Below are 24,814 nucleotides of genomic sequence, written 5' to 3'. Positions count from 1 at the left end.
ACCCCTGCCCCATTTCCCCCAGTACCCACATGAGTCCTGCCCCCTCCACTCCATCCCTCCTTGCACACAGCCTCTGCCACCTCCTCCACATTCCCCACCACAAGCATCTCTGCCTGCTCCCAGGTCTGTAGGAGCGTAAATAGCCCAGCCTCGCTGCTGGTTCCCTCATGAACAAATCCACCTAGGGACTTCTGTTGTGACATTCTTCAGTCTGCACTTGCTCTATCGGGATATCTACCTGTTCTGAGAGGGCCAAGAACACTGCATCCTCATCCTGACCTGCAGATTTACTCCCCAGCTTGACTTCCTCATCACTATGAACTTTCTGGTTATGTGCTCTGATGCTCTCATGCTTTCTCCAGTGCTTCTGTGACGCCATGTCGAGACACGTCACAGAGCTGCACCAGCAGAACAAAACTCGCCACATAAATGGCTTGTTCCCAGCCAGCATCACTGTGTAGGTCAGCTTCCTGTCAGGAAAGCGGCGGAGCCAGTGCAAGTGATAGGCCAGGCCTGGGCCAGAAGGCTACGTGGCCATGCCTTTCAGCAGGAGCTAGGAGCAGGACTGGAGCGTGGCCTTTTCCTGTAAAGGCAGATCTCGTCACTTCACGACTCACTAGTGATAATCCCACTCCTGACAGGCTTTTCTCTGTCTCTTCTCCTTTCCCGGATTGGCAGGGAAGCGCCTCAAAGCTGCACTTTCACCCTGGAAATTCTTCTTCGCAGGTTGTGCTCTCCACTCTGAGCCCTTCTGGGTTAGCCCCATGGTTTGTGGCAAAGGAGCAAGTAGAGTGCCTAGGGTCAGCTCCCTGCTCTGTGTCTGATGTCCCCAAAGAGCTCAGGGCATCTGGGGTGACACCAATTTCAGTTCTGCCTACGTCTTGGCTCTCTTCCCCCTGCCTTTGCAGAGGTACTCAAAGGCTGCTACAGAAAGGTCCCCCACCTATAGCCCGAACTAAGGCTAAGGCCATAGCTTCCCCATACGTCAGCTTCTGCTCATTCACGGGGCCAGTAATCCGTCAAGAGCCGGCTCAAGTGCAACAAGCTCCTCTGGCAATCTGTTTAGCATTCCGCTCACAAAGACCCTCAGGATGTATCCAACAGAGCAGCTTCACACCCAGTCATTCTGCAGGGCAGGGGAATTAGTCCATGCAGGTGCCAGGCTCTGTGTTTCTCCTGGTGGATTCTCCGCCTGCGCAGACCATAACGTGTCAAATTGGATGCAAAGATGTGTGGCAGAGCATGTCCAAAATCTTCCTAAAGAAAAGCCAGGCATTGTGCCCTGTTGCCCTGTCATCCATGGATGCATATATCAAAGAGGACTCTCTTTGGAGAGTGCTCCAACACTTGTCTTTCTCCTGTCATCAGGGACTTCTGCTCTCTGCTCCCCAGTCTGCAGAGATGGCCATCCCCACTGGGAAGATGGGCAAGCATGAGAAAGGGCCCTGGACAAGAGCCTAAGGAACAAAGGAAGGCTTACAACTAAGAAGAGGAGGCCCCAGAGTGGGTGGGTTCCGTCCGGTTGGGAAAGGGCAAGCCATCACTCCCTGAGATCTCCATAGGCATGTGCGTAGGGGACTTGACTGTTTCTTCCACACAGGGCTCTATGCTCTTGCTGAGCGCTGCAGGATCTCAGGCCTACAAGCAGATCAAGCGGCCTTCCCTGAGAGAGACACACACACGTATGGACCTCTTTTGCCCAGCCAGAATCCATCTCTAGGAATGGCTTGCAGCAGTGAGCCACAAGCTCACATTTCTCTCTGCCTGGTCAGGAATGGTGTGGCCCATTCAAGGCTTTTCCATTGCAGAGCAATGTCTGATTGGTAACCCACAGCATCTGGGAGCTATTTTACTGTGGAAGACCTGGGAAATGCCCTGCGCTCCAGGGAAACGTGAGTCATCTTGCTATTGATTTGGTGGGCGTACAAGGATCTTGAAGAATGCACAGTCCCATAAGAGAGAAGAGACTCAAGTCTCCTGCAATCTGGCAAGGCTCAACAGAAAGAAGGGCTCATGTGAGCTGAAGGGAAGCACCTTTGGGGCAGGAGTGAGGGCTGTGGTGATGTCGCTGGTGCTGATTTTGATCAGAGTGCACCACAGCCTGTTTTGACTGTCCTACAGCCCAGGGAAGAAAGGCAGGTTTACAATGAGGAGGAGGAGGCTGGAGAAGAGGCTGGTCCCCTCCTGCCTGGAAAGGGCAAGCAGTGGCTCTCTGGGACCTCTACAGGCATGTATGTAGGGCACTTGAGGAGGGCTTCACTCGGCTTCTAGCCAGGGTTCTAGGCTCTGCTTTGGCAACGGAGACGCTCATGCGCATCCAAGTGCAGGAGGAAGACCAAAGAGGTGCCTGCATCCTTCCCTGAAAGTGACCCAACCAGAAATGCACCTGTTTCCCCCAGCAAGTCCAACACAGAGCCCCAAAGCCTGCATGGCCATCTTTGTAGGAGTGGCTCATAACAATTAGCCACAAGCCCACAGCAGTTTCTCCTGCGTCAGAGATGGTGTGGCCCATTCAAGACTTTTTCATTCCAGAGCAACACTGAATCAGTCTCCAGGAGCAGCTGGGATCTGTTGTATCGTGGAAGAGCTGGGAAAATCCCTGTACTCCAGGGAAACGTGAGTCACTTGCTCTTGATTTCAGCAGAGGCAGCGTCCTGGCCTCAGGCATGAGAGGACTACTGAGCTCATGTCCTCATTTCTCCTGAAGTGCTGCTTCAGGAGACCAAGGGCCATCTTCAAAGAATTTAGCCTTGAAAGCTGACGTGAGGTGTCCTTCATGGACCAAACATCACCATGCCTGATGGCCATGCCCACCTCAGGGACAGCTGGATGAGTCAAAGAGGAATACTTTTGACACAAATCCACGGACAGCCTCTAACCACAGTGAGCCTGAGACCTCTGAGTTCACAGGCCCTAAGGGTCCAGAATGGGGCTGGTGACACAGGTTAGGCATTCCAACACCAACTCGAATGAAATGGGAGCACCACACTTGAGGAGGAAGGAGAAACAAGGGCAAAATCACCAGTGAGAACTTTCCCAGCAGCAGCAACTCCCAGGTGCTTCATGAGCAAGGAATGTTTTGGGTCCTCAGAGGCTCTGGGACACAGCATGAAAGTGTGTGCTGCACCAGGCTCTGCCATCCTCGTCTCTCTGCCTCACTTTCCTCAGCAATCTCGGTAAGCCTGGCTCTGCTCTCTTGCTTCCTGTGGGCTGAAATGCTGTCATGCTGGCTGTTCAGCTTTCATAGTTGGCTGATAAGCTTAGCACTCGAAATCTTTTAGGTCCCTTACGTGTTCGTGTTTTCAGGGGTGGGTGGTGGTGGTAATGGGGAGCTAGGAAACAGGGTTTTTTTTTTTTTTTTTCGAGGGAAGAGGAGGGTCCTTTCAAGCTGAAGAAGCATCTCTGGCTGCAGCTGAAAGTATGCCAGAACTTCCACGTGCAGAAGGTCATCTCTAACTGAGTAGCCAAGTGCATTCACTGCCATCTTGAGCGCAGAAATGTTTTTTTTCAGAGATGTGGTAGGTCGAGTCTTTCTGTCGGTGCTTTTAGCCGACTCCAATTGATCTTATGTGACACCCTGCCTAGCATTCCCGTGTCCTGTTACTTGGAGGGGTATGCATTCATGCCACCTGAGCTTCTTCTGAAAGCAGGAGCGAAGGAGGCCCTTAGCAGCCTTTACGAGCTCTCAGTGAAGAGGGCAGGCATGAGAAGTGGGGGCTGAGACCTTCCAATATGACAGTTTCTAACAGGAGAGCTACAGAAGAAGGCCTACTTGGCATGGGTGGACCAAGGGGAAGGGGAAGGTATTGGGAGCTTGCCCCAGCCATGTCTGCAGCTGGAACTTGTGCCCTCTTTTCCCTCCCCTGCTCTGTGTTTCAGCTCTGCCTCCCTCACAGCGACATGTCCTGCTTCAGACCCTGCCAGCCACGCCCGTGCGGCACCTCCGGCCCTACCCCTCTTGCAAGCAGCTGCAGTGAGCCCTGCGTCGCCCGCTGCGCTGACTCAGTGGTTGCCATCGAGGCCTCCCCGGTCGTGGTGACCCTGCCGGGGTCCATCCTCACCTCCTTCCCTCAGAACACAGCCGTGGGATCCTCTCTGTCAGCTGCCGTTGGGAGCTCCCTGAGCGCTGGGGGAGTGCCCATCGCATCTGGGGGCTCCCTTGGTCTGGGTGCAGGTGGACTCTGCCTGCCTGTCCCCCGCTGCAGTCCAAACTGCTGAAGCCGGACGACCACCTGCTTTGGAGTCAGCACCCAGCAGCCTGGGAACATGTGTCTTGCTCTGTGTACTGCTTCATTCACCGCCTTTTCTCCTTCTTTCTCATTAAAGACATTGTGCAGCATAGCTGGAATCTTGTGGTGCTGTTTCTTTTGCCTCCAGCCTCACCCAGCCAGCCACTCAGCATGAAAAATGAATACACTGTATCCCAATCTTATTTCTGTCTGCTCGCAGCTGTGCAAGGACTCCCTTCCCTCTTCCATTGCAGCCAGGCTACCCATAAGCATTGGGCCCTGCCACATTTGAGAGGAGCTCCCAAATGGATCCCCGAGTACCAAAAGCAAGCCAATTAGCGTAGAAAGTCGGGAGACCAGGGCTACCAAGACGATAGCCAAAGGTGTCATTTCAGACTCTGTGGGTCTCAGAGGAACAGAATATGACTCTATTGCCTGGTCATCGTGGCACCCTTTCAGGGCCTGATAGGCGGCCTTCCACTGAAAGCACTCACCATCTCACTGCAGAGGTTTTTGTTTTCCTCTGGAAAAGTCCCCAATGGGTCGTGGAAGGGTGTGAGCTCATGCTGTCTTTCCATGTGTTGTAAGCCCACTAGGCCCTCGCTTGCTCTTGAGAAGTGCATCATGTTGGAGGCATTCTGCTGCTTCCATGTGAATTTGTCTCAAGCTGCTTGCTGTGCTGCTGGGCAGGGGCAGGATGGGGAGAGGAGAGGGCCAAGGCCATAAGGGAGCATGCCAGGAAGGGGGGCTATAGAGTCTGCAAACGTGCCCTTGAATGAGGGAATGAGGACTCCCCAAAAGAGAAAGGCAGAGTGCCTGCGCCTGGCATTGACAGCAGTTCCCCTTCTCCCGCCCTTTCCTCATCCCCACTCTGAAGCCATTCTGGGCCCTGGCTCCCTACCTCTATTTTCACTCCCTTCTCCCTGAGGGACACTTCTGCCTGAGGGATCCAGCAGTTGGTCACAGCATGACAGAGGGGCTGAAGGGGGCAGAAAAAAACTCAGGAGATGGTCTAGTCCACCCACATGCTCAAAGCAGGGTCCAGCAGAGCAGGCTGCTCAAGGCCTTGTGCAGTCAGCTTGAGAACGTCTCCAAGGACGGAGATTCCACAAGTTTCTTCGGAACCCATTCCCTTGTAAGACCAGTCTCACAGTAGAACAGTCATCTTCTGGATGCTGAGGTGGGATGTTACCTATTTCATCTTATACTCACAACTGCTTGCCCTCTTATGGGGTCCAGCCCTGGTGAGGCCACATCTGGAGTATTGTGTCCAGTTCTGGGCCCCCCAGTACAAGAGGGACATGGAGCTACTGGAGAGAGCCCAGCGCAGGGCTACAAGGATGATCAGGGGCTGGGAACATCTGCCCTATGACGAGAGGCTGAGGGAGCTGGGCCTCTTCAGCCAGAAGAAGAGAAGGCTGAGAGGGGACCTGATCAGTGTATATAAATACCTCAAGACAGGGAGTGAAGAGTATCAGGCCAGCATCTTGTCAGTGGTGGCCACGGATAGAACTAGAGGTAATGGCCAAAAACTGAAACACCAAAAATTCCACAGGAACTTAAGGAAAAATTTTTAACAGTGAGGCTGACGGAGCACAGGAAGAGATTACCCAGAGAAGTTGTGGAATCTCCTTCTCTGCAGATCTTCAAAACCCACTTGGACACAATCCTGTGCTACGTGCTCCAGGTGACCCTGCATGTGCAGGGCAGTTGGACTAGATGATCTCTAAAGGCAGTCTCTAAAGGTCCCAACTGTAACGATTCTATGAGTCTATGATTCTTTCTTCCTTACTCCCTTGGCCTATACCTCTCCACTGCTTCAGGGATGGATACAAATCGATAGGGTCTCCGCTGACCCCTCTCTTCTCCATGGTCATTCTAGGTCTCTGCCAGCCTCCCTTGGTAGGAAAAATGATCGAAGGCCTTAGCACTTTTTATGGCCCTTTGATGGCCTCTTGCCAGCAAGCCTGCTTCCCTGCAGGACTCTAGCTGAGATACACACCAAGAAGGCAAATGACCCCCAGCCTGTCGCTGAAGGTGCCCTCTACAAATCATATGAGAACCGCATCAAGCATCACACTCAGGAGATGCAACATCTGATGGCATGCTGAAGTACAAAGAGAAAGCAAAGACTCACCTCACAGCTGGCCTTGAGAGGCAGCAGAGTGCTGGCATGATCAGAGTCATGCTCTACTCTTCTGAAGTCCACAGAGACAGAAATGTTGCCTTAGCCTGTGGCCTTGGTAGTCCTGCTCTCCCACCTCTCTGGTTAACAGGTTACCTTACTTTTCATACTCTGCGATCCATTCAGGAAGCTACATGCAAATCTGGAAGGCTCCCATGTTCCTGGATAGCCTGGCTGCATAATAGAGGAGGAGAGTTTCTGTGCAGCTGCCAAAAGGGAGAAGTAAGCTCTAGACAGAGCTCTAGAGAGAGGGGATGCTGAGTGGATGACTAAGGGAGACTGGAGGCCAAAGAAACACCACCACAGGACTCCAGCTATGCTGCACAATGTCTTTAATGAGAAGGAAGGAGAAAAGGTGGTGAATGAAGCAGTACACAGAGCAAGACACACGTTTCCAGGCTACTGGGTGGTGAATCCAAAGCGGGTTGTCGTCCGGCTTCAGCAGTTTAGACTGCAGCGAGGGACAGGCAGGCACAGTCCGCCTGCACCCAGACCAAGGGAGCCCCCAGATGCGATGGGCACCCCTCCAGCGCTCAGGGAGCTCCCAACGGCAGCTGACAGAGAGGATCCCACGGCTGTGTTCTGAGGGAAGGAGGTGAGGATGGGCCCCGGCAGGGTCACCACGACCGGGGAGGCCTCGATGGCAACCACTGAGTCAGCGCAGCGGGCGACACAGGGCTCACTGCAGCTGCTTGCAAGAGGGGTAGGGCCGGAGGTGCCGCATGGGCGTGGCTGGCAGGGTCTGAAGCAGGACATGTCGCTGTGAGGGAGGCAGAGCTGAAACACAGAGCAGAGGAGGGAAAAGAGGGCACAAGTTCCAGCTGCAGACATGGTTGGGGCAAGCTCACAATACCTTCCCCTTCCCCTTGGTCCACCCATGCCAAGTAGGCCTTCTTCTGTAGCTCTCCTGTTAGAAACTGTCATATTGGAAGGTCTCGGCCCCCACTTCTCATGCCTGCCCTCTTCACTGAGAGCTCGTGAAGGCCACTAAGGGCTTCCTTTGCTCCTGCTTTCAGAAGAAGCTCAGGTGGCATGCACGGATACCCCTCCAAGTAACAGGACACGGGGATGTTAGCCAGGGTTTCATATAAGATCAATAGGAGTGGGCTAAAAGCACCTGTGGAAAGACTCGACCTACCACATCTCTGAGAAAAACATTTCTGCACTCAAGATGGCAGTGAATGCACTTGGCTACTCAGTTAGAGATGACCTGCTGTGGATGAAAATTCTGGCATCCTGTCAGCTTGAGTTAGAGATGCCTCTTCAGCTTGAAAGAACCCTCCTCTCCCCACCAAAAGATCCCTCTCTTTCCTAGCTCCCCATCACTACCACCACCCACCCTTGAAAAGAGGAACACATAAGGGACCCAAAAAGAACTCAAGTGCTAAGCTTATCAGCCACCTATGAAAGTTGAGCGACCAGCATGGCAGCATTTCAGCCCACACGAAGCAAGAGAACAGAGCCAGGCTTACCGAGATCGCGGAGGAAAGTGAGGCAGAGAGACGAGGATGGCAGAGCCTGGTGCAGCACAGGCTTTTATGCTGTGTTCCAGAGCCCCTGGGGACCCAAAACATTCCTTGCTCATGAAGCACCTGGAAGTTGCCGCTGCTGGCAGAGTTCTAACTGATGATTTTGCCCTTGCCTCTCTCAGCACAAGTGTGGTGCTCCCATTTCACTCGAGTTGGCGTTGGAATGCCTAACCTGTGTCATAAGCGCCATTCTGGACCCTTAGGGCCCATGAACTCAGAGGTCTCAGGCTCACTGTGCCTTGAGGTTGTAAGTGGATTTGTATCCTGTTCATCCCCTTTGACTCATCTGCCTCTCTGGCCACCAGCCATGGTGATGTTTGACCCATGAAGGACACTTGAGTCCACTCTTGAGTGCTTTCAGTGGAAGGACAGAGGCTGAACCTCAGAGACCTCTCTCCCCTCAGATGACTGTACATGGTGAGCTAAGTTCAGAGAGATCTTGAAGAATGCACAGTCCAGTAAGGGAGAAGAGACTCAAGTCTCCTGCCATCTGGCAAGGCTCAAAAGGAAGCAGGGCTCATGTGAGCTGAAGGGAAGCACCTTTGGGGCAGGAGTGAGGGCTGTGGTGATGTCGCTGGTGCTGATTTTGATCAGAGTGCACCACAGCCTGTTTTGGCTGTCCTACAGCCCAGGGAAGAAAGGCAGGTTTACAATGAGGAGGAGGAGGCTGGAGAAGAGGCTGGTCCCCTCCTGCCTGGAAAGGGCAAGCAGTGGCTCTCTGGGACCTCCACAGGCATGTATGTAGGGCACTTGAGGAGGGCTTCACTTGGCTTCTAGCCAGGGTTCTAGGCTCTGCTTTGGCGACGGAGAAGCTAAAGCGCATCCAAGTGCAGGAGGAAGACCAAAGAGGTGCCTGCATCCTTCCCTGAAAGTGACCCAACCAGAAATGCACCTGTTTCCCCCAGCAAGTCCACCACAGAGCCCCAAAGCCTGCATGGCCATCTTTGTAGGAGTGGCTCGTAGCAACTAGCCACAAGCCCACAGCCGTTTCTCCTGCGTCAGAGATGGCGTAGCCCATTCAAGGATTTTTCAATCCAGAGCAACATTGAATCAGTCTCCAGGAGCAGCTGGGATCCGTTGTATTGTGGAAGAGCTGGGAAAATCCCTGTACTCCAGGGAAACATGAGTCACTTGCTCTTGATTTCAGCAGAGGCAGCGTCCTGGCCTCAGGCATGAGAGGACTACTGGGCTCATGTCCCCATTCCTCCTGAAGTGCTGCTTCAGGAGACCAAGGACCATTGTCACAGAGTTTGGCCTTATTCCTGAAACATCATTCCCAAAGAGAAATGATGCTTTTAGGGCACCACTGCCTCTAAGGACGATGCACTTTAATGGCTGGTCAAGGCCCCATGTGACTCAGTGCAGGGACATGGCACTGTCCCTCCCACAGCCCGTTACTGGACTACACTGTGCCCTCTGAGTCTTCTTTCTCCATTTCACCAGCCAGGTTTTCCCTTCCCCTCCTCCTCTCCTGACATCCTATTCTCGAGGCTCCACCAAGCCAGCGTCCTCAGCCTCTTCTCTTATGACCTATGCTTCAATCCAAACTGACTCACTTTGGCCTGCCTTCCCTCCAACTTGATGGGAAAAACACGGTGGCCAAAAGTGGCTGCAATGCAGTCAGACTATCATGTGCAGTCTTTACCCTGTCCCTGAAGGTGGCCCACTATCTGCTGAGCAACTGCCATGAACCAGGGAGGAGAGAGCTCTCTCAGGGTAAGCTTGAGTCCCTCCAATGAAACTCCTTGAAAGCTGACTTGAGGTGTCCTTCATGGACCAAACATCACCATGGCTGATGGCCATGCCCACCTCAGTGAGAGCTGGATGAGGCAAAGAGGAATCCTTTTGACACAAATCCATGGACAACCTCAAGGCACAATGTGCCTGAGACCTCTGAGTTCAGGGGCCCTAATGGTCTGGAATGGGGCTGATGACGCAGGTTAGGCATTCCAACACCAACTCGAATGAAATGGGAGCACCGCGCTTGATCTGAGAGAGGCAAGGACAAAATAACCAGTGAGAACTCTGCCAGCAGTGGCAACTCCCAGGTGCTTCATGAGTAAGGAATGTTTTGGGTCCTCGAGGGCTCTGGGACACAGCATAAAAGCGTGCGCTGCACCAGGCTTTGCTATCCTCCTCTCTCTGCCTCATTTTCCTCGGCGATCTCGGTAAGCCTGGCTCTCCTCTCTCGCTTCCTATGGGCTGAATTGCTGTCATGCTGGCCACTCAACTTTCATAGGTGGCTGATAAGCTTAGAACTCAAAATCTTTTAGGTCCCTTACGTGCTTCTCTTTTCAAGGGTGGGTGGTGGTGGTGATGGGGAGCTAGGAAAGAGAGGGATCTTTTGGTGGGGAGAGGAGGGTTCTTTCAAGCTGAAGAGGCATCTCTGGCTTCATCTCAGGCATGCCAGTACGCCAGAATTTCCACCTGCAGGAGGTCATGTCTAAAGAAATACCCAAGTGCATCCCCTGCCATCTGCAAAGCAGAAACATTTGTTTTGGAGATGCAGTAAGACTGGTGTGTCCACAGGTCCTTTAAGCCCACTCTAAGGGAATGCGTTTGAAAAGCTGCTCAGCATTCCCAGGTTTTGCCACATGGAGGGAGATATGTCCACACATGCTCTGAAATGAAGAGTGAGGGGAGGTCTCAGCAGCCTCCACATGCCCCCAGTAAGGAGGGCAGGTGTGAGAAGAGGGGGTGAAGTTGTTCCAGCTGAGCAGTTTCTGACAGGAAAATTACAGGAGAAGGCCTGTGTGGCATGGAGAGACCAAGTGGAACGCAAAAAGTATTCCAGGCTTCCCCAAACCATTTCTGCTCTTCCATGTGGCTTCTCAGCCTACGGCATGGTGTTTGCCTTCCTAAATTGCTCCTGTTTCCCTCTACAGTGTGGGGCACTTCCCACATACTCTGCATTAGCCATGGTCCTCCAACTTGTGCTCTCTTTTCCCTCCCCTGCTCTGTTTCAGCTCTGCCTCCCTCACAGCGACATGTCCTGCTTCAGACCCTGCCAGCCACGCCCATGCGGCACCTCCGGCCCTACCCCTCTTGCAAGCAGCTGCAGTGAGCCCTGCGTCGCCCGCTGCGCTGACTCAGTGGTTGCCATCGAGGCCTCCCCGGTCGTGGTGACCCTGCCAGGGCCCATCCTCACCTCCTTCCCTCAGAACACAGCTGTGGGATCCTCTCTGTCAGCTGCCGTTGGGAGCTCCCTGAGTGCTGGAGGGGTGCCCATCGCATCTGGGGGCTCCCTTGGTCTGGGTGCAGGCGGACTGTGCCTGCCTGTCCCCCGCTGCAGTCTAAACTGCTGAAACCGGACGACCACCCGCTTTGGAGTCACCACCCAGCAGCCTGGAAACGTGTGTCTTGCTCTGTGTACTGCTTCATTCACCACCTTTTCTTCTTCCTTCTCATTAAAGACATTGTGCAGCATAGCTGGAGTCCTGTTGTGGTGTTTCTTTTGCCTCCAGTCTCCCTTAGCCACCCACTCAGCATCCCCTCTATCTAGAGCTCTGTCTAGAGCTTACTTCTCCTTGTTGGCAGCTGCACAGGAACTCTCCTCCTCTATCATTGCCTCCTGGTATAACCAGGAAGTCCATTGTGTTTGGGGAAGGATGTTTGTCCTGAGGAACTTTAGGGCATTCTTCCTCCTTCAACTCTTTTGTCACATGTTGAGGATCATGAGGCACCAGTGGTTTCAGGAATGATGCTAAACTCTTTGAAAATGCCCCTCTGCCTCTTGAAACTGCACTTTAGGAGGAATGAGGACATGAGCTTGGTATTCCTTGTGCACCCACCAAATCAACAGCAGGATGACTCACATTTCCCTGGAGCGCAGGGCATTTCCCAGGTCTTCCACAGTAAAATAGCTCCCAGCTGCTGTTGGATACCAATCCAACATTGCTCTGCAATGGAAAAGCCTTGAATGGGCCACACCATTCCTGACCAGGCAGAGAGAGATGTGAGCTTATGGCTTACTGCTGCAACCAAGATGGCTTCTGGCTGGGCAAAACAGGTCCATACGTGTGTTTGTCTCTCTCAGGAAAGGCAGCTTGATCTGCTTGTAGGCATGAGACCTTTCAGCGCTCAGCAAGAGCATAGAGCCCTGTGTGGAAGAAACAGTCAAGTCCCCTACGCACATGCCTATGGAGATCCCAGGGAGTGATGGCTTGCCCTTTCCCAACCAGATGGAACCCCCCCACTCTCTGGCCTCCTCTTCTTAGTTGTAAGCCTTCCTTTGTTCCTTAGGCTCTTGTCCAGGGCCCATTCTCATGCTTGCCCATCTTCCCAGTGGGGATGGCAATCTCTGCAGACTGGGGAGCAGAGAGCAGAAGTCCCTGATGACAGGAGAAAGACAAGTGTTGGAGCACTCTCCAAAGAGAGTCCTCTTTGATATATGCATCCATGGATGACAGGGCAACAGGGCACAATGCCTGGCTTTTCTTTAGGAAGGTTTTGGACATGCTCTGCCACACATCTTTGCATCCAATTTGACACGTTATGGTCTGTGCGGGCAGAGAATCCACGAGGAGAAACGCAGAGCCTGGCACCTGCCTGGGCTGATTCCCCTGCCCTGCAGAATGACTGGGTGTGAAGCTGCTCTGTTGGATACAACCTGAGGCAACACATTGCCAGAGAAGCCTGTCTCACTTGAGCTGGCTCTTGACGGATTACTGGCCCCATGAGTGAGCAGAAGCTGAAGTCTGGGGAAGCTACGGCCTTAGCCTTAGGGGAGGCTATAGGTGGGGGACCTTTCTGTAGCAGCCTTTGAGAACCTCTGCAAAGGCAGGGGGAAGGGAGGCAAGAGGTAGGCAGAACTAAAATTGGTGTCACCCCAGATGCCCTGACCTCTTTTGGGACATCAGACACAGAGCAGGGAGCTGACACTAGGCACTCTACTTGCTATTTGCCGCAAACCGTGGGGCTAACCCAGAAGGGCTCAGAGTGGAGAGCACAACCTGCAAAGAAGGCTTTCCAGGGTGAAGGTCCAGCTTTGAGGCGCGTGCCTGCCAATCCGGGAAAGGAAAAGAGGCAGAGAGAAGCCTGTCAGGAGTGGGATTTGAACCCACGCCTCCTACGGAGACTGCGACCTGAACGCAGCGCCTTGGACCGCTCGGCCATCCTGACTTCTTGGCCAAGCAGGCTCTTCTCCCTAGAGCCTGTCTGCGTCAGGGCAAGAAACTCAGCCTCCTCCTGTGTGGGGGGAATGGAGAGCTGGCTTCTGCTGACAACCTTTCTCTCGTGCCATTGGGGCTCTTGGGAGACCACAGCAGAGGTGGAGGCATTTCCGAGCTGCGAGTGGAGAGGTTCAAGGCATGTAGGCAGGGAATTTATTTGGGCTCTGAAAAGAGGAGAGGGAACTCTGCAATGGCAAAACCAAAGGAGCTGTTGCAGAGATTTCAAAATGTCCACAGACACCTCCCCCTGGCTCCTTTTGGCTCTGCCATTGCTGTAAACCAATGAGGACACCAAAAGAAAATCATGGCTCTGCAGGTCCCAGCAGCATGCTTGGGTGCCTTTGTGGTGCAGGCTTTGTGGTGCAAGCTCCACCACAAACCAATGAATTCAGGCACTGCCACCGCCTCTTTCTCTCTCTGTGCATGTGCATGTACATGCTTGGGAAGACCAGTGTAGGTCTTTGTGTCATTTGGTAAGGCTGAATACATCTTCAGTGGGCAGGGAGGCTCCTTCCTTGGCCAGTCCTTCCTTGGTCAGGGGAAACACCCTATCCCTGCTACCAGCAGGACAGCATCCTGGGGTGTGGTTTGTAGCACCAGCCTTTAGGGAGCAGCTCGATGTTCTTCCTGTCCTGATGGTGGCACACAGCCGCCTCCACAAGTTCTCCCAGGACTACGGTTTCCTATCTCAGTAATGACCCGGGCCCCTGCATGTTCTGACCGGCATGAGGCAATTTGCAAGGGCTGGGGCTGTAGTTCATGCACTGTGGAAGCATGTCTGGCTCTGGGCTTGTTCTTTGTGAACATCCTCTCTCTCTCTCTCTCTCTCTCTCACACACACACACACACACCCACACCCACACCCGCCTCCCCCACAGAATTATAGAGACTGTTCAGGCAAGTTTGTCTCAACAAGCGTAATTATCACTAGTGACTCGTGAAGTGATGAGATCTGTCTTTACAGGAAAAGGCCACGCTCCAGTCCTGCTCCTAGCTCCTGCTGCAAGGCATGGCCACGTAGCCTTCTGGCCCAGGCCTGGCCTATCACTTGCACTGGCTCCGCCACTTTTCTGACAGGGAGCTGACCTACACAGTGATGCTGGCTACGAACAAGCCATTTATGTGGGGAGTTTTGTTCTGCTGGTGCAGCTCTGTGACGTGTCTCGACATGGCGTCACAGAAGCACTGGAGAAAGCATGAGGGAATCAGAGAGAGCACATAACCAGAAAGTTCATAGTGATGAGGAAGGGCTTAAGTCAAGCTGGGGAGTAAATCTGCAGGTCAGGATGAGGATGCAGTGTTCTTGGCCCTCTCAGAACAGGTAGATATCCCGATAGAGCAAGTGCAGACTGAAGAATGTCACAACAGAAGTCCCTAGGTGGATTTGTTCATGAGGGAACCAGCAGCGAGGCTGGGCTATTTGCGCTCCTACAGACCTGGGAGCAGGCAGAGATGCTTGGGGTGGGAAACGTGGAGGAGGTGGCAGAGGCTGTGTGCAAGGAAGGATGGAGTGGAGGGGGCAGGACTCATGTGGGTACTGGGGGAAATGGGGCAGGGGTATGTGCCTGTGAACATTTCTTTCACTGTCATGAGCACAGCTGCCTGCCAGGAAGCTGGTCTGTGCTTGACTCCTGGCCAGCGTCACTTGCAGCCTCAGTCACTGTTCTGCTTCAGCCTCTGGCATGTGCCTCAGCAAGGCAGGCAATGTGGAAACCCCAGCTCTCTCTCCTGGGCTCTGTGGACTGGGCCATGCTGCCTGTGCATGCAGTAAGGGGAGTGGCTGCCACAGGGAAGAACATGAGCTTGTTGGGGAAAGCCAGGCTCTTTTCTGGTAAGAGATGGAAGGACCTCTGCAAGCAGTTAGAAGAAGAAGAAGAAGAAGAAGAAAAGTGGGTGTGCGTTGGCCGGGAATTGAACCCGGGTCAACTGCTTGGAAGGCAGCTATGCTCACCACTATACCACCAACGCATGGAGGCCACTGGCACATGCCTGCTTTTCTCTGTTGAGGCTGCAGGCGCATGCCAAGAGGGTGTGAGTGGAGGAAGCAGAGCTCTGTGGAAATTCCAGAGTTGCAGCTTAATTGTGAAGCAGAAGTGCCTGCATCCAGGGCGTACTGCTCCAGGGATGGACAGCAGGCATTCCTCTCATTTCCATGGGCCTGGTGCAGTGTTAGGGGCTGCCACATGGCTATCAGGGGTGGCAAAAGCAGGGCTGCAACACGGCTATGAGCTGGGGCTGGCCAATGAGAAGAGCAGAGGCAGTGGCAGGGCTCTTGGCAGTTGCTCGTAGACCCACAGCCCCTGCTCATGTACAGTGTTGACCCTAGAACTGTTAGCAGTTGACTGCAAAGCCACAATGACCCAACATTTGGGTCACAGCTGCTAGGTCAGGAGGGCAAAGCCAGTGGCCGACCTTACTCCTGCCAGACTTTACAATGTCAAACCCATTCTCTGTCTCATCTTGTGAACACCGTGCAATATTTGGATGGATTTGCACATCAGGGCAACAGGGGCCTAAGAGTGACAGGGAAGACTTAAATTCATCCCCCATTTATTGATGTGGATTTAGAGCACCTCCCCCGCTCTCTCCACCACAAAGAACTGTGCAGTGTTCATTTCTTTTTCCTGCCATATGCCCAAGCTACCTGGTGCAAGCTATGAGTGGAGAGGGAGGGAAACAAACCATTTTTCAGGCAAGGTTTGAGCTTCCTGCGCCCTCTTCACGACTGCTCTCAAAATGGCACAGCCTCACATATTCCTCCTCCACCTCAAAGGTAAAGCTCTTTTCTCTCAGGCAATTCCTTTAGTCCACTATGCAAGGCTGCGTATCTAAAGTGAAGTTCCTTCTGCTTGCACAAACCTTGAGGTTCTTGCTGCACTACATGCAAGGAGGCAAGGGCTTCCTTCCAACCCAGGAAGACTATTGGAAGGCTGATATTGGAAGGAACCTCTACAGATCATCTCACCCAATGCCCCTCCTGACCAAGCACGGTCACCTAGAGCATGTTGCATAGGATCTCATCCAGGTGGGTTTTGAAGATCTCCAAAGGAGCAGACTCCTATCCGGGCTGCCTGTTCCAGTGTTCTGTAATCCTAACAGTGAAGCAGTTCTTTGTCATATGTAGATGAAATTCCTGTCTTTCAGTTTGTACCTATGACTCCTTATCCTCTCCCTGTCCACAAGTGAGAAGATTTCAGCCCCATCTTCTTTACAATCTGTCTCCCTAGATATTTGCACATGCCAAAAAGAAGCCCTCTCAATTTTCTCTTCCCTAGGATAAATGGGCCCTTGTCGCTAAGTCTTTCCTCATAAGACAGATGCTCAAGTTCCTTAATCATCTTTCTCGCTCTATGCTAGACCCTCTCTAGTAGTTGCACATCTCTCTTGTACTGGGAAGCCCAGAAGTGCACACAATAGTCGAGGTTTGGCTTCACCAGAGCTGAGGAGAGAGGGAGGGTCACCTAGCTTGACCTGCTGGCAACACTCCTCCTCATGCAGGACAGGATCCCATTTGCTCTTCTTGGCCACAAGGACGCACTGCAGTCTCATGATTAATGTGTTGTGAAATGGGACTCCCAAATACTTCCCCACAGGGCTGCTTTCCAGCAGGACAACCCCTAATCTCTACTTCTGTCTGGGGTTATTCCTCCCCAGGCGCAGGACACAGCACTTGCGCTTGTTGAACCTCAAGAGGTACTGCTCCGCCCAACTCTCCAAGCCATCTAGGCCCCTCTGAAGGGCCGCACAACCTGCCCTGCTTTGTATCATCCGCAACCTGGCTGAGGATGCACTCTGTCCCTTCTTTGAAGTCTCTGATGAAGACGTTGAATAGCATTGCACCCAGCACTGACCCCTGGAGGACACTGCTAGCCACAGGCCTCCAACTAGACTTGCCACTGCTTCTCACAACTGTGTGGGCGCTGCCATCCAGCCAATTCTCAATCTTCCTCACTGTCCACTCATGAAACCCACACTTCCTGAGCTTCCCTATGAGGATGTTATAGGAGACAGTGTTGAAAGCCTTGCTGACATCAAGGTAGACAACATCCATCGCTCTCCCCTCATCCATGCATCCGGCCATCCCACCTTAGAAGGCTATCAGCTTGGCTAAACACAACTCTCCCTTGAAGAATCCATGTTGACTGCTGCTGATCACCTTTTTTTCCTTGACATGCCTAGACATGACCTCCAGGATGAGCTGCTCCATCTCTTTCCAGGGCTGGCGGGTAGCTCCAGTGCAACTGCTCAGGGTTGGCCTGGACAGCTGTTCATAGGAAGAGTTTTAGCAGCTGGTCTCCAGCAGTAGTGGAGCCTACCTCCAAAAGCACCAAAGATCTTGGGAGGCCCAGGAACCCAGACCATGCCAAGGCCACATAAGGCGCACACTGTTTGCAGAAGAGGCGTAGGAGTGCAGGTGGAGGGGAGCAAAAGCCTCCTGCTGGCCCTAAATGCAGCACACGCTCTCCCACTCCTTGGGAAGAGGTGCTCTGAGCAAAACAGAGGCAGGTAGGCTCTGCCTTCCCTCTGAGCTTTCTGCTTTCCCTGCAGAGGCAGCACAATTGTGCAAACAGAAACTGCCTGCCTCCCCAGGGGCTGTAGATGATGTCAGGGGGACAAACCAAGGGCGCTTCAGCCCAAGTTCTGGGCTTCCTGGATAGCAAATTTCTTCCGTGGGCCCGGCCTAGGCAGGGGGAAGACAACACCCCATGAGCCCAGGCACTGGAGGTGTCACTGTGCAGGAGCGCCAGGGAGGGTTCTGTGAGCTCTAAAAAGAAGTGCTGCGGGAAGCAGAGTGGCGCAGCGGAAGCGTGCTGGGCCCATAACCCAGAGGTCGATGGATCGAAACCATCCTCTGCTAGGAAGTGTTTTGGCAAACACCCTTGCTGACACCTGGCGCTTCTCCCCTTGGACAGCTCCTCCAGCACTCCCTATCCTGCAGGCCTCCGGCTCCATGGTTTACTGCCTCTGCTGCTCCCTTGCCTTCTCTTTGGCTTTCTTGGCCTCTTCTCCCACCTTCTCCTTTGTTATCTTAGCATCCAGAGCAAGTATACATACAAGCACACACAAACAGAGCCGACAGACGTGACGTGGCCACATGCATGAATACAGACAGAGAGCAGAGCCTTTATGAGCAGTCACAAAAACACCAATTTCAACTGGCTTCTTTACCACAGAAAGACCAATCCCTTTTGATCTCCTCATGGGCTAGTCAGGACTGGAGTTCCTTAGTGGACAGTTGGACAGCTCCTCCCCTCTAGATTCCCAGGTACATGCATTTTCACCCAACTGAAAAGCAGAGAGCCATGCTCTGCTTCTCGGAGGCCCACAGAGGCTGAAATCTCACTTTTGCATGTGGCCTTGGTGGTCCTAGTCTCCTGGCTTTCTGAGACAGTTTGCTTATTTTGATGGTGAAGAACCATTCAGGAAGCTCCACTCAAACCTGGCAGTGCCCCATTTCTACAGGTGGATTCTTTGTGATGCAAGCATGGGGATAGACTCTCCCCAGCTTCAGGCAGAGAGAAAAACCCCATGGAAAGAGAGTAATGCTTTCCTTTGCAGAGTGGGCAGTTAAGTGTAGCTGAAGGAAAAGAAGATACCATGACGAGACTCCAGCTATGCTGCACAATGTCTTTAATGAGAAGAAAGGAGAAAAGGTGGGGAATGAAGCGGTACACAGAGCAAGACACACGTTTCCAGGCTGCTGGGTGCTGACTCCAAAGCAGGTGGTCGTCCGGCTTCAGCAGTTTAGATTGCAGCGGGGGACAGGCAGGCAGAGTCCGCCTGCACCCAGACCAAGGGAGCCCCCAGATGCGATGGGCACCCCCCCAGCGCTCAGGGAGCTCCCAACGGCAGCTGACAGAGAGGATCCCACGGCTGTGTTCTGAGGGAAGGAGGTGAGGATGGGCCCCGGCAGGGTCACCACGACCGGGGAGGCCTCGATGGCAACCACTGAGTCAGCGCAGCGGGCGATGCAGGGCTCACTGCAGCTGCTTGCAAGAGGGGTAGGGCCGGAGGTGCCGCACGGGCGTGGCTGGCAGGGTCTGAAGCAGGACATGTCGCTGCGAGGGAGGCAGAGCTGAAACACAGAGCAGGGGAGGTAAGAGAGCACGAGTTGGAGGACCATGGCTAATGCAGAGTATGTGGGAAGTGCCCCACACTTTTGAGGGAAGCGCGAGCAATTTAGGAAGGCCGACACCATGCCGCAGGCTGAGAAGCCACATGGAAGAGCAGAAATGGTTTGGGGAAGCCTGCAATACTTTCTGCATTCCCCTTGGTCTCTCCATGCCACACAGGCCTTCTCCTGTAATTTTCCTGTCAGAAATTACACAGCTGGAACAACTTCACCCCCTCTTCTCACACCTGCCCTCCTTACTGGGGGCATGTGGAGGCTGCTGAGACCTCCCCTCACTCTTCATTTCAGAGCATGTGTGGACATATCTCCCTCCATGTGGCAAAACCTGGGAATGCTGAGCAGCTTTTCAAACGCATTCCCTTAGAGTGGGCTTAAAGGACCTGTGGACACACCAGTCTTACTGCATCTCCAAAACAAATGTTTCTGCTTTGCAGATGGTAGGGGATGCACTTGGGTATTTCTTTAGAGAAGACCTGCTGCAGGTGGAAATTCTAGCGTACTGGCATGCCTGAGCTAAAGCCAGATATGCCTCTTCAGCTTGAAAGAACCCTCCTCTTCCCTCCAAAAGATCCCTCTCTTTCCTAGCTCCCCATTACTACCACCAACCACCCTTGAAATCAGGAATATATAAGGGACCTAAAAGAACTCAAGTGCTAAGCTTATCAGCCAACTATGAAAGTTGAGCGGCCAGCATGACAGCAATTCAGCCCATAGGAAGCGACAGAGCAGAGCCAGGCTTACCGAGATTGCCGAGGAAAGTGAGGCAGAGAGAGGAGGATGGCAGAGCCTGGTGCAGCACACGCTTTTATGCTGTGTTCCAGAGCCCCTGGGGACCCAAAACATTCCTTACTCATGAAGCTCCTGGGAGTTGCTGCTGCTGGCAGTGTTCTCACTGGTGATTTTACCCTTGCCTCTCTCAGCACAAGTGTGGTGCTCCTATTTCATTCGAGTTGTCATTGGAATGCCTAACCTGTGTCATCAGCGCCATTCTGGACCTTCAGGGCCCATGAGCTCAGAGGTCTCAGGCTCACTGTGCCTTGAGGTTGTAATTGGATTTGTGTCCTGTTCATCCCCTTTGACTCCTCTGCCTCCCTGGCCACCAGCCATGGTGATGTCTGACCCGTGAAGGACGCTTTGAGTCCACTCTTGAGTGCTTTCAGTGGAAGGACAGAGGCTGAACCTCAGAGACATCTCTCCCCTCAGATGACTGTAGTTGCTCAGCACATGTTGAGCTAAGTTCAGAGAGATCTTGAAGAATGCACAGTCCCATAAGGGAGAAGAGACTCAAGTCTCCTGCCATTTGGCAATCCTCAACAAGTAGAAGGACTTGTGTGAACTGAAGGGAAGCACTTTTGGGGCAGGAGTGAGGGCTGTGGTGATGTCGCTGGTGCTGATTTTGATCAGAGTGCACCACAGCCTGTTTTGGCTGTCCTAGAGCCCAGGGAAGAAAGGCAGGTTTACAGTGAGGAGGAGGAGGCTGGAGAAGAGGCTGGTCCCCTCCTGCCTGGAAAGGGCAAGCAGTGGCTCTCTGGGACCTCTACAGGCATGTATGTAGGGCACTTGAGGAGGGCTTCACTTGGCTTCTAGCCAGGGTTCTAGGCTCTGCTTTGGCAACGGAGGCGCTCATGCGCATCCAAGTGCAGGAGGAAGACCAAAGAGGTGCCTGCATCCTTCCCTGAAAGTGACCTCACCAAAATGCACCTATTTCCCCCAGCAAGTCCACCACAGAGCCCCAAAGCCTGCATGGCCATCTTTGTAGGAGTGGCTCGTAACAACTAGCCACAAGCTCACAGCCGTTTCTCCTGCGTCAGAGATGGCGTGGCCCATTCAAGGCTTTTTCATTCCAGAGCAACATTGAATCAGTCTCCAGGAGCAGCTGGGATCTGTTGTATCGTGGAGGAGCTGGGAAAATCCCTGTACTCCAGGGAAACGTGAGTCACTTGCTCTTGATTTCAGCAGAGGCAGCGTCCTGGCCTCAGGCATGAGAGGACTACTGGGCTCATGTCCTCATTCCTGCTGAAGTGCTGCTTCAGGAGACCAAGGGCCATTTTCAAAGAATTTTGCCTTATTCCTGAAACATCATTCCCAAGGGTGAATGATGCTTTTAGGGCACCACTGCCTGTAAGGACAATGCTCTTTTATGGCTGGTCAAGGCCCCATGTGACTCAGTGCAGGGAGATGGCACTGTCCCTCCCCCAGCCCGTTACTGGACTACACTGTGCCCTATGAGTCTTCTTTCTCCATTTCACCAGCTGGCTTTTCCTTTCCCCTCCTCCTCTCCTGACATCCTCTTCTCGAGACTCCACCAAGCCAGCGTCCTCAGCCTCTTCTCTTATGACCTATGCTTCAATCCAAACTGACTCACTTTGGCCTGCCTTCCCTCTCACTTGATGGGAAAAACACGGTGGCCAAAAGCAGCTACAATGCAGACTGACTACCATGTTCAGTCTTCATACTGTCCCTGAAGGAGGCCCACCATCTCCTGAGCAACTGCCATGACCCGGGGAGGAGAGAGCTCTCTCAGGGTAAGCTTGAGTCCCTCCATTGAAACTCCTTGAAAGCTGACTTGAGGTGTCCTTCGTGGACCAAATGTCACCATGGCTGATGGCCATGCCGACCTCAGGGATAGCGGGATGAGTCAAAGAGGAATCCTTTTGACACAAATCCATGGACAACCTCAAGGCACAATGTGCCTGAGACCTCTGAGTTCACGGGCCCTAAGGGTCCAGAATGGCGCTGATGACACAGGTTAGGCATTCCAACGCCAACTCGAATGAAATGGGAGCACCACACTTGTGCTGAGAGAGGCAAGGGCAAAATCACCAGTAAGAACTCTGCCAGCAGCAGCAACTCCCAGGTGCTTCACGAGCATGGAATGTTTTGGATCCCCGGGGGCTCTGGAACACAGTATAAAAGCGTGTGCTGCACCAGGCTCTGCCATCCTCCTCTCTCTGCCTCACTTTCCTCAGCAATCTCGGTAAGTCTGGGTCTGCTCTCTTGCTTCCTGCGGGCTGAATTGCTGTCATGCTGGCCTATAAGCTTTCATAGGTGGTTGATAAGCTTAGCACTTGACATCTTTTAAGGCCCTTACGTGTTCCTCTTTTTAAGGGTGGGTGGTGGTGGTGATGGGGAGCTAGGAAACAGAGTTCTTTGGGAGGGAAAAGAAGTGTTCTTTCAAACAGAAGAGGCCTCTCAGGTTGCAGCTGAAAGTATGCCAGAATTTCCACCTGCAGAAGGTCATCTCTAACTGAGTAGCCAAGTGCATCCACGGCCATCTTGAGTGCAGAATTTTTTTTTACAGCCATGTGGTACGTTGAGTCTTTCTATCGGTGCTTTTAGCCCACTCCAGTTGATCTTATGTGAAACCCTGGCTAGGATTCCCATGTCCTGTTACTTGAAGGGGTATGCGTTCATGCCACCTGAGCTGCTTCTGAAAGCAGGAACGAAGGAAGCCCACAGCGGCCTTCACGAGCTCTCGGTGAAGAGGGCAGGCATGAGAAGTGGGGGCCGAGACCTTCCAACATGGCGGTTTATAACAGGAGAGCTACAGAAGAAGGCCTACTTGGCATGGGTGGACCAAGGGGAAGGGGAAGGTATTGTGAGCTTGCCCCAACCATGTCTGCAGCTGGAACTTGTGCCCTCTTTTCCCTCCCCTGCTCTGTGTTTCAGCTCTGCCTCCCTCACAGCGACATGTCCTGCTTCAGACCCTGCCAGCCACGCCCATGCGGCACCTCCGGCCCTACCCCTCTTGCAAGCAGCTGCAGTGAGCCCTGCGTCGCCCGCTGCGCTGACTCAGTGGTTGCCATCGAGGCCTCCCCGGTCGTGGTGACCCTGCCGGGGCCCATCCTCACCTCCTTCCCTCAGAACACAGCCGTGGGATCCTCTCTGTCAGCTGCCATTGGGAGCTCCCTGAGTGCTGGAGGGGTGCCCATTGCATCTGGGGGCTCCCTTGGTCTGGGTGCAGGCGGACTGTGCCTGCCTGTCCCCCGCTGCAATCTAAATTGCTGAAGCCGGACGACCACCTGCTTTGGAGTCACCACCCAGCAGCCTGGAAACGTGTGTCTTGCTCTGTGTACTGCTTCATTCACCACCTTTTCTCCTTCCTTCTCATTAAAGACATTGTGCAGCATAGCTGGAGTCCTGTTGTGGTGTTTCTTTTGCTTCCAGCCTCCCTCAGCCACCCACTCAGCATCCCCTCTTTCCAGAGATCTGTCTAGAGCTTACTTCTCCCTTTTGGCAGCTGCACAGGAACTCTCCTCCTCTATCATTGCCTCCTGCTATAACCAGGAAGTCCATTGTGTTTGGGGAAGGATGTTTGTCCTGAGGAACTTTAGGGCATTCTTCCTCCTTCAACTCTTTTGTCACATGTTGAGGATCATGAGGCACCAGTGGTTTCAGGAATGATGCTAAACTCTTTGAAAATGCCCCTCTGACTCTTGGAAACTGCACTTTAGGAGGAATGAGGACATGAGCTTGGTATTCCTTGTGCACCCACCAAATCAACAGCAGGATGACTCACGTTTCCCTGGAGCGCAGGGCATTTCCCAGGTCTTCCACAGTAAAATAGCTCCCAGCTGCTGTGGGACACCAATCCAACATTGCTCTGCAATGGAAAAGCCTTGAATGGGCCACACCATTCCTGACCAGGCAGAGAGAGATGTGAGCTTGTGGCTTACTGCTGCAAGCCATTCCTAGAGATGGCTTCTGGCTGGGCTAAACATGTCCATACGTGTGTGTGTCTCTCTCACGGAAGGCAGCTTGATCTGCTTGCAGGCATGAGATCCTGCAGTGCTCAGCAAGAGCATAGAGCCCTGTGTGGAAGAAACAGTCAAGTCCCCTACGCACATGCCTATGGAGATCCCAGGGAGTGATGGATTGCCCTTTCCCAACCAGATGGAACCCACCCACGCTCTTTGACCTCCTCTTCTTAGTTGTAAGCCTTCCTTTGTTCCTTAGGCTCTTGTCCAGGGCCTTTTCTTGCGCTTGCCCATCTTCCCAGTGGGGATGGCAATCTCTGCAGACTGGGGAGCAGAGAGCAGAAGTCCCTGATGACAGGAGAAAGACAAGTGTTGGAGCACTCTCCAAAGAGAGTCCTCTTTGATATATGCATCCATGGATGACAGGGCATCAGGGCACAATGCCTGGCTTTTCTTTAGGAAGGTTTTGGACACGCTCTGCCACACATACTTGCATCCAATTTGACACGTTATGGACTGTGTGGGCGGAGAATCCACCAGGAGAAACGCAGATCCTGGCACCTGCCTGGGCTGATTCCCCTGCCCTGCAGAATGACTGGGTGTGAAGCTGCTCTGTTGGATACACCCTGAGGCAACAGATTGCCAGAGGAGCCTGTTTCACTTGCGCCGGCTCCGCACGGATTACTGGCCCCGTGAGTGAGCAGAGCTGAAGTCTGGGGAAGCTATGGTCTTAGCCTTAGGGGAGGCTATAGGTGGGAGACCTTACTGTAGCAGTATCTTGCCAGAGGTACTCAAAGGTACATTGAGTACCTCTGCAAAGGCAGGGGGAAGAGAGCCAAGAGGTAGGCAGAACTGATATTGGTGTCACCC

At 53.2% G+C, this 24,814-nt stretch overlaps 3 non-coding genes across 3 annotated transcripts; 1 reads left to right on the top strand and 2 right to left on the bottom strand.

The window, feature by feature from the left end:
• Nucleotides 1-12,981: 12,981 nt before the first annotated feature.
• Nucleotides 12,982-13,064, bottom strand: TRNAL-CAG (transfer RNA leucine (anticodon CAG)). Its single transcript has one exon. It is a non-coding gene; the product is annotated as a tRNA-Leu (tRNA).
• Nucleotides 13,065-15,010: 1,946 nt separating this feature from the next.
• On the bottom strand, nt 15,011-15,082 carry TRNAG-UCC (transfer RNA glycine (anticodon UCC)). Its single transcript has one exon. It is a non-coding gene; the product is annotated as a tRNA-Gly (tRNA).
• A 2,818-nt stretch (nt 15,083-17,900) lies between these two features.
• TRNAM-CAU (transfer RNA methionine (anticodon CAU)) lies at nt 17,901-17,972 on the top strand. The gene has a single exon. It is a non-coding gene; the product is annotated as a tRNA-Met (tRNA).
• The last annotated feature ends 6,842 nt before the right edge of the window (nt 17,973-24,814 follow it).

Source organism: Tinamus guttatus, unplaced genomic scaffold (genome assembly GCF_059628265.1).
Source record: "Tinamus guttatus ecotype Peru unplaced genomic scaffold, ASM5962826v1 Tinamus_guttatus_pri_ptg000942l, whole genome shotgun sequence".
Lineage (NCBI taxonomy): Eukaryota > Metazoa > Chordata > Aves > Tinamiformes > Tinamidae > Tinamus > Tinamus guttatus.
This window is presented reverse-complemented; position numbering and strand designations above follow the sequence as displayed.